At 45.0% G+C, this 12,734-nt stretch overlaps 1 protein-coding gene across 2 annotated transcripts in view; it reads left to right on the forward strand.

Annotated features, from left to right (window-relative positions):
• FSIP1 (fibrous sheath interacting protein 1) overlaps positions 1-12,734 on the forward strand; it is a 261,319-nt gene that overhangs the window by 165,905 nt on the left and 82,680 nt on the right. The gene's annotated exons all lie outside the window — the stretch shown is intronic.

Raw genomic sequence — 12,734 nt, forward strand, 5'->3', positions numbered from 1 at the left:
TGTTGAAAAGCTCTCCTGAGAATAAGGTGTATGCCATCTAGAAAAGTAAAACAACGTTCTCTTTAAAGGAGTTGCCCAAAATCCATTATTATGTCCCCTTTTAGGGAATTCTGATTTAATGTAAGTAGATCCCCTGTTCAGGATTCTGTAAAGAGAGTCTCGTATTTTGAAGGACCTATCCTGTGCTACATTACAAAGACAGCTCCATGATCTGAATGTGCACTGTGTAATGCTTCAATTGGTCTGTGATGGTGCTGCAGTCAACCCTCACTTCTAGGTTCACCTACAGATTACAGCCGAGGGTACTTTTTTGATCTACCTATTGTCAAGGCCCTTCCATATACTATCCATAAAATAGCAGGACTTCCAGAACCAAACTCTCTCTTTGTTGGTTGTTCTCTTCTCAGGAACTTTAAAGAGGTACTCCACCCCTACACATCTTATCCCCTATCAAAAGCATAGGAGATAAGATGTCTGATTACGGGGGATTCGATCATGGCTGCCCAAAGCTGGCGTTCTGAACATAGTGTTCAGAATGCCAGTGTGAGGCCTGAAGATCGCAGAGGGTCCTAGTGGCCAGACCCTCTACAATCAGACATCTCTATCTTTGGATAGAGGATAAGATGTCTAGGGGTGGCTACCCCTTTAAAGCATACCCGTCAGATCCCACAAAAAAGGAAAAAATATTATGCCTCTATAATCTATATTTATTATAAAAATCCCTCTTTCCATTAGCTCACAGTGTTAGAAATTCTCTCATGGGAAGGGGGCGTGTCCCTCCTTGTGGTGGTGGGAGGTAATTGGTGTGTGGTGGGAGGGGGCGTGTCCCTCCTTGTGGTGGTGGGAGATGATTGCTGTGCCTTGTCCATGAGTTATCTCTTGTCCATGACTCATGGACAAGCTGAAGCTTCTGCAGGACTGGTTAGTGTCCCAGTAGGTATGGGGACCCCTAGTGGTGAGATTTTCAAGAGCCATTTTCTTAATTAAATATTCAATTTTTTTTAAAACAACCATATTACAAAAGGTATTTAATTCTCATCTGTAACTACATGTAAAGTGTTTTTGGATCTGACCGTGCCCATTTAAGGATTTTCATCTGCAGACATTCCTTACCATTACTGGGTAGTGTAGAATTAATACATTTAACCCATTAAAGAATGTGAATACATTCCAGAACCTTTCTAACATCAATAGTCAAGAGACGAGTCCTTTAACCAGTGATAGTGTACAGTACTCTCTAAACCAACACAAGTTAGTGTTGGAGGTGTTTATCCATGGTAGACATTCCTTTGGCACAATGTGTTTATTGCATGAATGATTATCTACATTGCTGATTCAACTTGACTTACTCATGCTTTCACTGTAGACGTTCACAGATAACAATCTGCTTTGTATGTCAATCGGAGGAGCACTGAATTTTGGCCCAGCGCTGCGTCTAATATTTTAATAGCCAAGCTAACACATTTTTCTGACTTCTTCTTTCTAGTTCCAAGAAGTCCACATGTATTATATTAAACTCCGAAACTGTTTACTTCAACATCAGTTTCCCAATGGTTTCTGCTTAACCTCACCATGTGTCCCAACCCTGAACATATCGGAATTTGTTCTGGCAATGGCAAACCAATGAGAATTATTAGTTATTTGCGGTCTATTGAGAATGTCAAATTGAATAATAGATGTTTAAATATAAGACAAATACACGTTCCGCAGATGGAGTCAATTTCTTGTACTTTATTGTTGTAACCGTAAAATAAGTAAATTCATTGTCATCCCATTGTCGCTCCACTCCAGAATCTAGGACACCAGACCTGTCGAAATGACCACAAATATGGAACTCGAAATCCAATATTTTAATATAATCCAAATTACTATTTCACATGACTGGCGCTCCATTTGTTGAAGGGGTACTTCACTGCCCCTGCGTTCGGAACATTTTGTTCCGAATGCTGGGTGCGGGATGCAGAGTTGTGACATAATGGCCATGCCCCTTGTGATGTCACGCCACGTCCCCTCAATGCAAGTCTATGGGACTCCCATTGATTTGCATTTAGGGGTGGTGGTGTGACGTCACAAGGGGGTGTGGCTTTGACGTCACAACCCCCGTAGCTTGGAACCGAACCACTTGACCTATTTGTATATGTTTGACTGAGATACAATGCAGGGGGTGCTACAGACACCTGCAAAATCAAATTGATGTATAGCAACAAAGGATCTAAAAGATGTGCACACCGAAAATAATGAATATATACAAAGACAAAATTCTAAACAAACACATTTTGGGCACCTTTGTGTATGAAGGACATACAACAGCTGAAAAAGAGAGAGTACAAAGGAGGGAAATCAACGGTTAAGGGCAGATTTTGCAGCAAAATTTGTTGCTTAAAAATCTTCAAGGCAGGTAAATTATTGCGCTGTAAATTTCTCCAACGTTCAAATGAGATTTGTAAAGTCTTTTCCACTTGCCTGGTGCTGTAGTTCTTTTATATAAACATATAAAACATTACAGTAACTATGAAAACAGATCAATAATACACATAAAATATAGCCGTACAATATATTTTAAATACTTTGGCCGGTCCTGTCTCATTGTCACCCAACACATACACCACTTTGATTTTTTTCTTTGTTTGATCACATGTCTATATACTTCTTACTTCTATATACTTCTTATATTATAATAATATATTTCACATTGTTAGGATTCGGCAGGCTGGAGGTGGATCCTATGTGCCAGAGAGGGATTGGCGTGGACCGTGTCGGTGGACTGGTTCTAAGTTGCTACTGGTTTTCACCAGAGCCCACCGCAAATCGGGATGGTCTTGCAGCGGCGGTAGCAACCAGGTCGTATCCACCGGCAACGGCTCAACCTCTCTGACTGCTGAGATAGGCGCGGTACAAGGGATTAGACAAGAGCAGAGTCGGACGTAGCAGAAGGTCAGGGCAGGCAGCAAGGATCGTAGTCAGGGGCAACGATAAGAGGTCAGGAACACAGGCTAGGAACACACAAGGAAAGGCTTTCTCTGGCACAATGGCAACAAGATCCGGCCAGGAAGTGCAGGGGAAGTGAGGTAATATGGACAGGGGGCAGGTGGAAGCTAATCATACTGATTGGGCCAGGCACCAATCATTGGTGCACTGGCCCTTCAAATCTTAAAGAGCCGGCGCGCGCGCGCCCTAGGGAGCGGGGCCGCGTGCGCCGGGACAGCACAAACGGGGAACGAGTCTGGTAAGTGACTTGGGATGTGATTCGCGAGAGGGCGCGTCCCGCTATGCGAATCGCATCCCTGCCGGCAGAGTCAGTGCAGCGCTCCCGGTCAGCGGGTCTGACCGGGGCGCTGCAGAGAGAGGAACGCCGCGACACACACATTTAGTAACACACATTTAGCTTGTCATAATAATTTTGGCAAACCATACCAATAAGATAGCACAATAGCTTTTATTATTTATCTTACATCTTACAATTACCGTATTTTTCGCCATATAAGACACACTTTTTCTTCCCCAAAACTGGGGGGGGGAGTTGGTGCATCTTATACGGCAAATACACATTAAAACCTGTCCTATCGCGGCCGTCCCTGCGGCCATCAACGGCCGGGACCCGCGGCTAATACAGGACATCACTGATCGCGGTGATGCCCTGTATTAACCCTTCAGACGCGGCGATCAAAGCTGACCGCCGCGTCTGAAGCGAAAGTGACACTAACCTGGCTGCTCAGTCGGGCTGTTCGGTACTGCCGCGGTGAAGTCGCGGCGTCCCGAACAGCTTACAGGACACCGGGAGGGACCTTACCTGCCTCCTCGTTATCTGCTCCGTGCCAGGATCCCCTGCATGTCCGGCACGCTCCATCGTCGTCATCACGGCGTCGCGCACGCCGTCCCGTCATCCAATAGGAGCGGCATGCGTAGCGACGTGATGGCGGCAACGGAGAGCGAGGATACCCGGCAGCAGAGACGTTCCGGAGCGACGGGGACACCCCGGGGACAGCGATGGAGGGCGACATCCAGGGCAGCTGTGACGGGTCCGGAGCGGCGGGGACACTTGAGAATTACCTCCTATACCAGTGGTCTTCAATCTGCGGACCTCCAGATGTTGCAAAACTACAACTCCTGGCATGCCCGGACAGCCGTTGGCTGTCCGGGCATGCTGGGAGTTGTAGTTTTGCAACATCTGGAGGTCCGCAGGTTGAAGGTTCAGAATCTTTTTTTTCTAGATTTTCATGCTTTAAAATTGGGTGCGTCTTATATGCCGGAGCGTCTTATATGGCTAAAAATACGGTATAAGATAACATTACCTGACATTGCCTACGTCTGACCCTCATGTTCTTCACTGACTCTCCTTTGCATGACCTGGACCACTGACCCGAAACTGTGCTTGACCTGGAACACTGACCCCAAACCTGTGTCACCTCCTGCCATGGCTCATCTGGCAGAACTTGACTCCTAGAGGCAGAGGTGGCTCTAGACTTTCTGAAGCCTTAGGCAAAACTTGATCATGAGACCGCTGCAGCAACCCCCAACACTGCACCGCCCCCTCCGGAGAGAATGGCGGTGTATACATCAACGCTAATCCAGGGAGTACACAGGAGTTTTTTTTTACGGTTTAGGGATTAAAAACATAACATAATACCTCCACACCAGGATGACATATTACTACTGCAGTGACTAATACCATCATACTGTTATTAAATAAAACACACTATACAGAGATCAATATCACCACCATATAAGGGACAAATAATTACACCATGAACACTGGATAATACTACCATACTGAGACTGAATAAAACCCCTATACACAGACCAGTACCAATAAAACCACTATACACCAATACCAATATCACCAATAACACCACTATTAAAGGGACAAATAATACTACCACACCATGACCACCAACATTACACTCCATAGTGACTGGATAATACCACCATACTCATACTGAATAAAACCACTATACATAGAGCAATATCACCACACTATACACAGACCAATATCACCAATACCACCACTAGAAAAGGGACAAATAATACTGCCACATAATGACCACTACCATTACACCATCTAGTGACTGGATAATACTAGATAATCATTGATACTGCATAAAATCACTATACAGTAACCCTTCGACCTACGATGGCCCAACATACGATCATTTCAAGATACGATGGCCTCTCAGAGGCCATCGCATGTTGAAGGCAGCATCAACGTACGATGCTTTTGTATGTCGGGGCCATCTCATAAACTGCTATCCGGCAACGCAGACTGCTTCAGCTGCCGCCGGATAGCCGTTTACGGTGCCCCGTGTGGTCCGCTGACGATCACTTACCAGTCCTTGGGGCTCCGGCGCGTCCTCTTCGGGATCCCCTGCATCGTCGGCGCTCTCCATCGTAGTCATCACGTAGCTGCGCACGCCGTCCTGTCATCCAATACGAACGGCGTGCGTAGCGACGTGATGGCGGCGATGGAGAGCGCGGATGCCGGGGAAGCAGAGGCTTTGCCGGAGCGTCGGGGACACCTCGGGGACGCGGCGACAGCAATGGACGGCGACATCCCGGGCAGCAATGACGAGCGGTGATGGTCCAGAGCGGCGGGGACAGGTGAGTATAACCTCCTCTAACAGTGGTCTACAACCTGTGGACCTCCATATGTTGCTAAACTACAACACCCAGCATGCCCGGACAGCAAGCGGCTGTCCGGGCATGCTGGGTGTTGTAGTTTTGCAACATCTGGAGTTCCGCAGGTTGTAGACCACTGTCCTATACATTGCACGGATCCCTCAACATGCGATGGTTTCAAAAAACGATGGTCCGTTTGGAACGGATTACCATCGTATGTTGAGGGACCACTGTACATAGACCAGTATCACCAATAACACCACTATACAAGGAACAAATAATTGCACTACAACATTACCTATTGACTACTGGATAATACCACCATACTGATACTGAACAAAAACCACTGTGCACAGACCATGGTGACCTCAGCTCTACACAGACTCTACAGATATATAAGTGATAACATACAGTTATATCAGGTGTCTCGCAGGTGACATCTTTTCTCATTGAAGTTGTTCACTTTCCTTTTTCTTTTCCATCTGGCCCAGACCGTCATGACGATTTCTTCCAGCCACATCTCCTCTTCACAGAACCTGCCAAACAAACATTTTAGGCTCTGCACTTTTTCAGCACCTATAGCGCTCTATAGAGTAAGAATAACTGCCTTAGTGTCTCACACAGTAGGGTGGGTGAATAATTGAGTTGGGAGAAGAATAGAAAAGTTCCCACCTCATTAGGTAGTTAGGTTGCTCCAGTAGGTAGACAGGTCCCTCCACATTGTTTCCACCATTACATAAGAGCCACGAGTAGGTAGGTGCCACCTTTAGGTAGATCACCCTGTAGATAGCTGCTCCCTGTAGACAGTTACCCCCTGTATGCATTAGCAGCCACCTATAAGTAGGGGTTACTCCCTGTAGGTAGGTCCTTCTGTACATAGTTGCCCCCTGTATATAGTGTCAAGCCCCTGTATATAGTAAAAGCAGCCACCCACATTTAATAATAGCAGTCCCCCTTTAGGTAGTAGTAGCAGCCCCCTTTAAGTAGTAGTATCAGCAGCAGGCCCCTGTAGGTAGTAGTAGTAGCAGCAGCAGCAGCACCCTTTAAGTAGTAGTAGCAGCAGGCGCCTCTTTAGGTAGTAATAGCAGCAGCAGCAGCCCCTTAAGGTAGTAATAGCAACAGCCCCTTTAGGTAGTAAAAGAAGCAGACCCTTTAGGTAGTAATAGCAGCAGCTATAGCAGTAGCAGCTTACTTTAGGTACTAATATCTGCAACTCCCTTCAGAAAGTAGTAGTTGCAGCCCCCCTTTAGGTAGTAGTAGCAGTAGCAGCTCCCTCCCAGAATAGTAGTAGCAGCCCCCTCATGGTACTAGAAGTAGTAGTAGCAGCACCCTTTAGGTAGTGATAGCAGAACCCTTTAGGTGGTGATAGTAATAGTAGTAGCAGCACCCTTTAGGTAGTGATAGCAGAACCCTTTAGGTGGTGATAGTAATAGTAGTAGCAGCAGCCCTCTTTGACTTAGGACCAAACTCAGGAGTGGTGTGGAGTAGCCTTTAGGAGTCAAGTTCTGCCAAATAAGCCATGGCAAGTGGCACAGGTTTGGAGTCAGTGCTCCAGGTCAAGCACAGTTTCGGGGTTTTGGTGGTCCGGGTCAAGAAAATAAGAGTCAGTGAGGTACATGAGGGTCAGGCATAGGCAATGTCAGGAGAACAGGCACAGGTCAGACACACTTTTGCTATTGTTCAGAAACACAGGCAAGTGGGTTTTACAGCCTAAAATCGGTAGTCCAAGGCCGGAATAGGTAAAGGACATATTAGAAGTGTGTGCTGGAAAAGCACTTTAGGGCCAGACCATAAACTGCAGCCAAAAGAAAAGGATGGTAGAGGATGGTGGGCTTGGCAGTGTGGAATTGGTGAAGCAGCATCAGTGACAAAGTGGCGGTAAGTGCTGAGGTGGAGAGTACGAGGGTGGGTGCCAACTTCTGGCATTACACAGTGTTCCTACTTACTATGCACTATTTGTAATATTGTTGTCTTATGTAGAAGAAGCGCTTTTGAGCCCTAACTCTCAGATACAGGACTGACTGCTACCTCTGCAGCCACTATACCTATCCCTCTGGTCCAAGCTGAGGGATCATTTCTGTTCATTTTTATAGCGTACCATCATATACTTCTTTTTATTAATTGTTTCCATAGTTATTACGTTAACCTAAAAGCTTTTACAAGTTGCATAATATCTTTGTAAAACCCAACTGTCCAACAACCAAAATTCTTGCCTGGATTCTCGGAAAGCATTATACACAAGCTGGTAGCTGCACAAGGAAGTCATGCCTGACATCTAGAATATACCGGTTAGAAAGACAAAGACCCAATATGCCTGTCTGGCCTCATGGGGGGGAGGGCGTCAACAGAGGAATGTAAGTTGAATGTTATTGGAAAACTAGGAAGATAATGATATGGATTTACGGGCCTTCTTCAGGACCCATGGCTCTATAAATCATGAAGAACTACTAAGAATTAAATAGCTTTTCCATAATGAATGGCATATAAAACACACAGTATGCCTGTAAAGCTGTCCCTTAACGTGTGAGATAACATTTTCCTTTTATCATCAAATTCTCGGTTCTTTCATAGAAATAACAAATATCCAATAAAGAATTGGTTGAATTGTTGAAGCATTCTATTTTTGTTAAGGAAGAATTGAAAAAAAAATTCTACACTCTCAGTATTCACTTGAGAACGTTTGTTTTTTTCATTGGCGAAATAGGCCCATGTCTTGAGGGGCACCCAGCAGGAAAGCACAGATGCTTCTCAGGGACATTGCTATATTGTAGATGATGCGGTAGGTTCTTGTATGATTCCTGGACAACAGTATGGACTTACTTCAGATTAATGGAGTACTCTGGTGGATAACAAATTGATGAGAGAAAGTTAAACAGATTTGTGAATTATTTCTATTTAAAAATCTTAATCATTCCAGGGCTTATCAGCTGCTGTATGCTCCAGAAGAGGTTGTGTAGTTCTTTCCAGTCTGACCACAGTGCTCTCTTCTGACACCTCTGTCCATATCAGGAACTGTCCAGAGCAGGATAGGTTTGCTATGGGGATTTTCTACTACTCTGGACAGTTCCTGATACTGACAGAGGTGTCAGCAGTGAGCACTGTGATCAGACTGGAAAGAACTACACAACGTCCTCTGGAGCATACAGCAGCTGATAAGTACTGGAGGATTAAGATTTTTAAATAGAAGTCATTTACAAATATGTATAACTTTCTGGCCCCTGTTGATTTGAAAAAATGTTTTAACTTACTCATACAGTGCAGCAGGGCTGTGTTTTCTGTTTTGTCTCAGAAGGTGGTGGTGGTGGTAGTGGGGTTTCTTCTGTGCACCCGGTCATTCATCTATTAGCAACTAAAATTGAAGATCACACTTGAAAGCTGCAGTCAGAGCCGGATATGTAGAGATGAGAAAAGGCACACCAACATTGAACAATGTAACAGGGCCACTGTGCTACCCAACTAGCTTGGCCTTGGGCCACACTCAGGAGCGCCTTCTAAGTAACTTCTAGGTTTTGACCCTTTATCATGCTCTACGATTCAGAATCTGGACTTAGCTGCTAGATGGTACCAGGCAGCTTGCTAAAAATGGTCTCATCTTGGGTAACGGTTTGCCTAGCGAGCCAGGAGATGCCAAAGGGTCAGGCAAGACAGATTAAGGTCCAGGTGTGGATGGTGGGCAGGTGGCACGATAGCGTAGTCAGAAACTTGCAAGAGAATTGGAGCAAGTGGCACAGGCTCATGCCCAGCAACCCAGAAGAAGAATAGGTTTGGGTCAGAATTAGACAGCTTCTGAGAACACCTTGGCTGTGATAAACCACAATGTTGCTTAAACACAGGTGAGCTGGTGGATCAGCCTAAAATAGGTAGAGCAGGATCAGGATAGGCGGAGGAAAGATGTAGACTATGTGCATTGGCCGGTTAACATGCTAGGATTATGAGTGCTCATACCCTACAGGCAAGTCAAGAACCACAGCAGGAGGGGAGGTAGCATGATGGCAGCTAAGGATGAAGAGTGAATTATAAACAGAGACTCAACAGTGCTGAGTGCTTAAACTGAAAGAACAACCATCTAAATCCAATAAGACGATGCTTTTCGAACTGCCTCCCTGTTGTTGATAAACTTTGGATAAGACCTGTGGCCAAGCGTTGATCCGGGTACAAATAATTCTGAAGAAGTTTTCTACAGCTCATGAAATTGACAGTTAGTAAAATGGAATGGCAATGCTGGATCAGATTCAGATAGCAGATGAGCGCTTGGCGATATAGCTGGCACTATATTTGAGGCCTACAGTAGATACAAGACAGTGTATAGCAACTTTGGTTGATAATGAACAGTAGACCATGGACTACAGTAGATGTTGGGCAGTACATACATATAGAATTTAAAATTATTTTCTGAATATGTGCAATTTTGCTTTGACTTATCTATTGGCTTTGACAACTTTTAGGGTCTATTCACACGACAGAATTACAGCTTGAATTCCACCACAAATTAAAGCCCATAGACTTCTATGGAATTCCGCACACGTCTATTCACACTTCTGAATTTCCGCGGAAATTCAGAAGTGTGAATGGGAGTGTGGAATCCCATAGAAGTCTATGGGCTTTAATTTGAGGCGGAATTCAACAAGCGGAAATGTAAATAGACCCTTAGGCTGGGTTTACACTGTGGAATCTCCGGACGGAATTTCCGCAGGAGATCCTATGGGCGGCACTAGGACCATTGCCGTCCCCATAGACAGCAATGCATTTTTGAGTGGATCTTTCAGCAGACCCATTCAGAAATGCATTGCGGTCTATGGGGACGGCAATGCAGTCCACACTGTCCTAGAGCCGCCTGCGGGATCTCTGGCAGAAATTTTGTCCAGTGATTCCACAGTGTGAACCGGGCCTTAAGGTCAGGATTTACTTTGTCCCAACTGCAGACTTCTCAGTATAAAGAGCTAGGGAAACCCTGCAAAGGAGAACCTTTCACATGTGATGGTATGGAAGATTTTGACCAAAACATTGTCAGGAATGTGTCCAGTTGTAGAAATGCCTTATAAAAAGGCCACCAAGTGTGTTTCTGATCTATATGTGTACTTAAGCTGTGTGTCTTGTTAACTCTATAACGTCCAGTAGCTGTTTTGTTCTAGCATCTCACTTCAGTCAGACCAGTAATGTGGTTTTACTAGTGAAAAAAAAACCTTATTTGTGAGCAGTCTCTGCGTGGATGAATGTCTTATTGTTATACGCAGTCTATGGGAGCACTCCGTATTTGGAATGTTCCATGTGTTTTCATTTAACTCATAGACTCTCTCTTTTCATTTCAGCGGAGGGATCATCAACTTTGATTTAATCCAAAAACAACAGTATTCACTGCATCACTATTGGTACTATGCAGACCTAGTTATTGAGAAATCTATTGACCCAAAAGATCCAGTCCCAACAGCCAAAGCAGCAGCCAAATCTCACTTTTTAGAATAGATTTGGGATGTGGAGGCAAAGGGTGTGTCCATTTTAGTGCCTATATTTGGTGCTCATAAATGGGTTGTTTTATGATGGTAACACCCTTCCATGTACCCTAATATAACATAGGACTTTAATTTGGGGGTCCCTCATGGTGGGGGTCCATATTCAAGACTGCCTCTCTATTATCCAGGATGGAGAGCCACTAACAAAGAGTGACTTGCTTTTTCTGGCAGCCATGGCCTGTTCATTTATAATGGCCGGGTATTCATTTGATTGACCGGCAGGTAGTACCACATTTACAGATGTTTGGCCAACCTCAGTTTTACTTATAGCTGTCATAGGTTTTTGAAGACAGACCTGTGGCATTCAGGTGTTTTTCTGGCCATCTAAGGAGATAAGGAGACTTCTTGGCTTGGTGAAATATGTTTAATAATACAGACATTAGAGCTCAGTAAGAGGTAGTTTAGTATATAGGGGAATCGGTAAAGGACTGAGATGGTACATGAAAGGACTAGGAAAGCAGTTTTATATGTAAGATAGATGGTGAAAAATTGGTCTGGAACTTAGTACAGTATTCATGACAATGGATAGTTGTGGACATAAAAGAGGTGGGGAATGTGCAGCCTGGAACTCAGTTAAGATGGGCTGGAAAACATAATGGAGGGGGGGAATAATAAGTGTTGTGAGTGGTCTGGCACATAGAAATGCTGAAGGAGAAGTAGCTTGGCACATACGAGAGGCGAAGGTGGAAATAACTGACACATGGGAGACCTAAGGAAGGAATGGGTGGCCTGGTACATAGGATAGCTTAGGAAGGGGTGAACTGGCACACAGGAATGCTAGAGAAGGTGTGGCTTGGTACATATGAGAGTTAAGGGTTGTAAACATTGGAGACCTAAGGAATGAGTGGCCTGGCACATAGGATAGCTAAGAAAGCCTTCTCCAGAAGTTTCTACATAGAACCCTACTTGCGAGTGCCATGTGATCAATGATCCACTCATCCTTTACAAAGTAATCCACCATTGATGGTAGTATTATTATTATTTTTTTTAAGAGCCAAGGCAAGTACCCTCTATCACCCAAAGTGCAAGAAAAAGTGCAAACGTGTCACACTAAAAAAACGTGCACAAAGGATGCGGTCTATCGCTAAGCCCTTCTCCAACAGGAGAGAGGCCCCCCAACAAACCTACCCTTCACCTCGGGGCCAAAAGGCACCTGCAAGGATCCAGGTTCGATGCCCCTTTTCGCCGAAGCTACTAAGGGGCCGAAAATGCACCTGGCTTCAACCTAGGCATTAACCAAGGTATCAGCCAAGGAGCCGTATACTGATGGCATCTTGACCAAAGCCAAGATGCCCAGGGGTTGCAGGGAGGTGAGGAACCTAATGGCCATGCACACCTCCCCTAGACCGCCAGGAGGGACACCCAAATGGGCTATCGCATCCTGCCAATCCTGTGTACAAAACAACACGTAAAATTGGCACAGTGACAAAACACAAAAAACAAATAAGTGGATAAGTGCAAATATACTGCCCGGTCATCCAGCCGGATCTATAAAAATTTCCCGGATCCTAGCCAGAAGGCCGGGATACAAAGGGTGAGTGGCAAAGGGGAAGAGTAATGGTGCACTGCTTTCACTCAGTGAGTTATAACACCAAGTGAGTTTCGGCACCT

The sequence above is a fragment of the Hyla sarda genome, chromosome 11 (genome assembly GCF_029499605.1).
Source record: "Hyla sarda isolate aHylSar1 chromosome 11, aHylSar1.hap1, whole genome shotgun sequence".
NCBI classification, from domain to species: Eukaryota; Metazoa; Chordata; class Amphibia; order Anura; family Hylidae; genus Hyla; species Hyla sarda.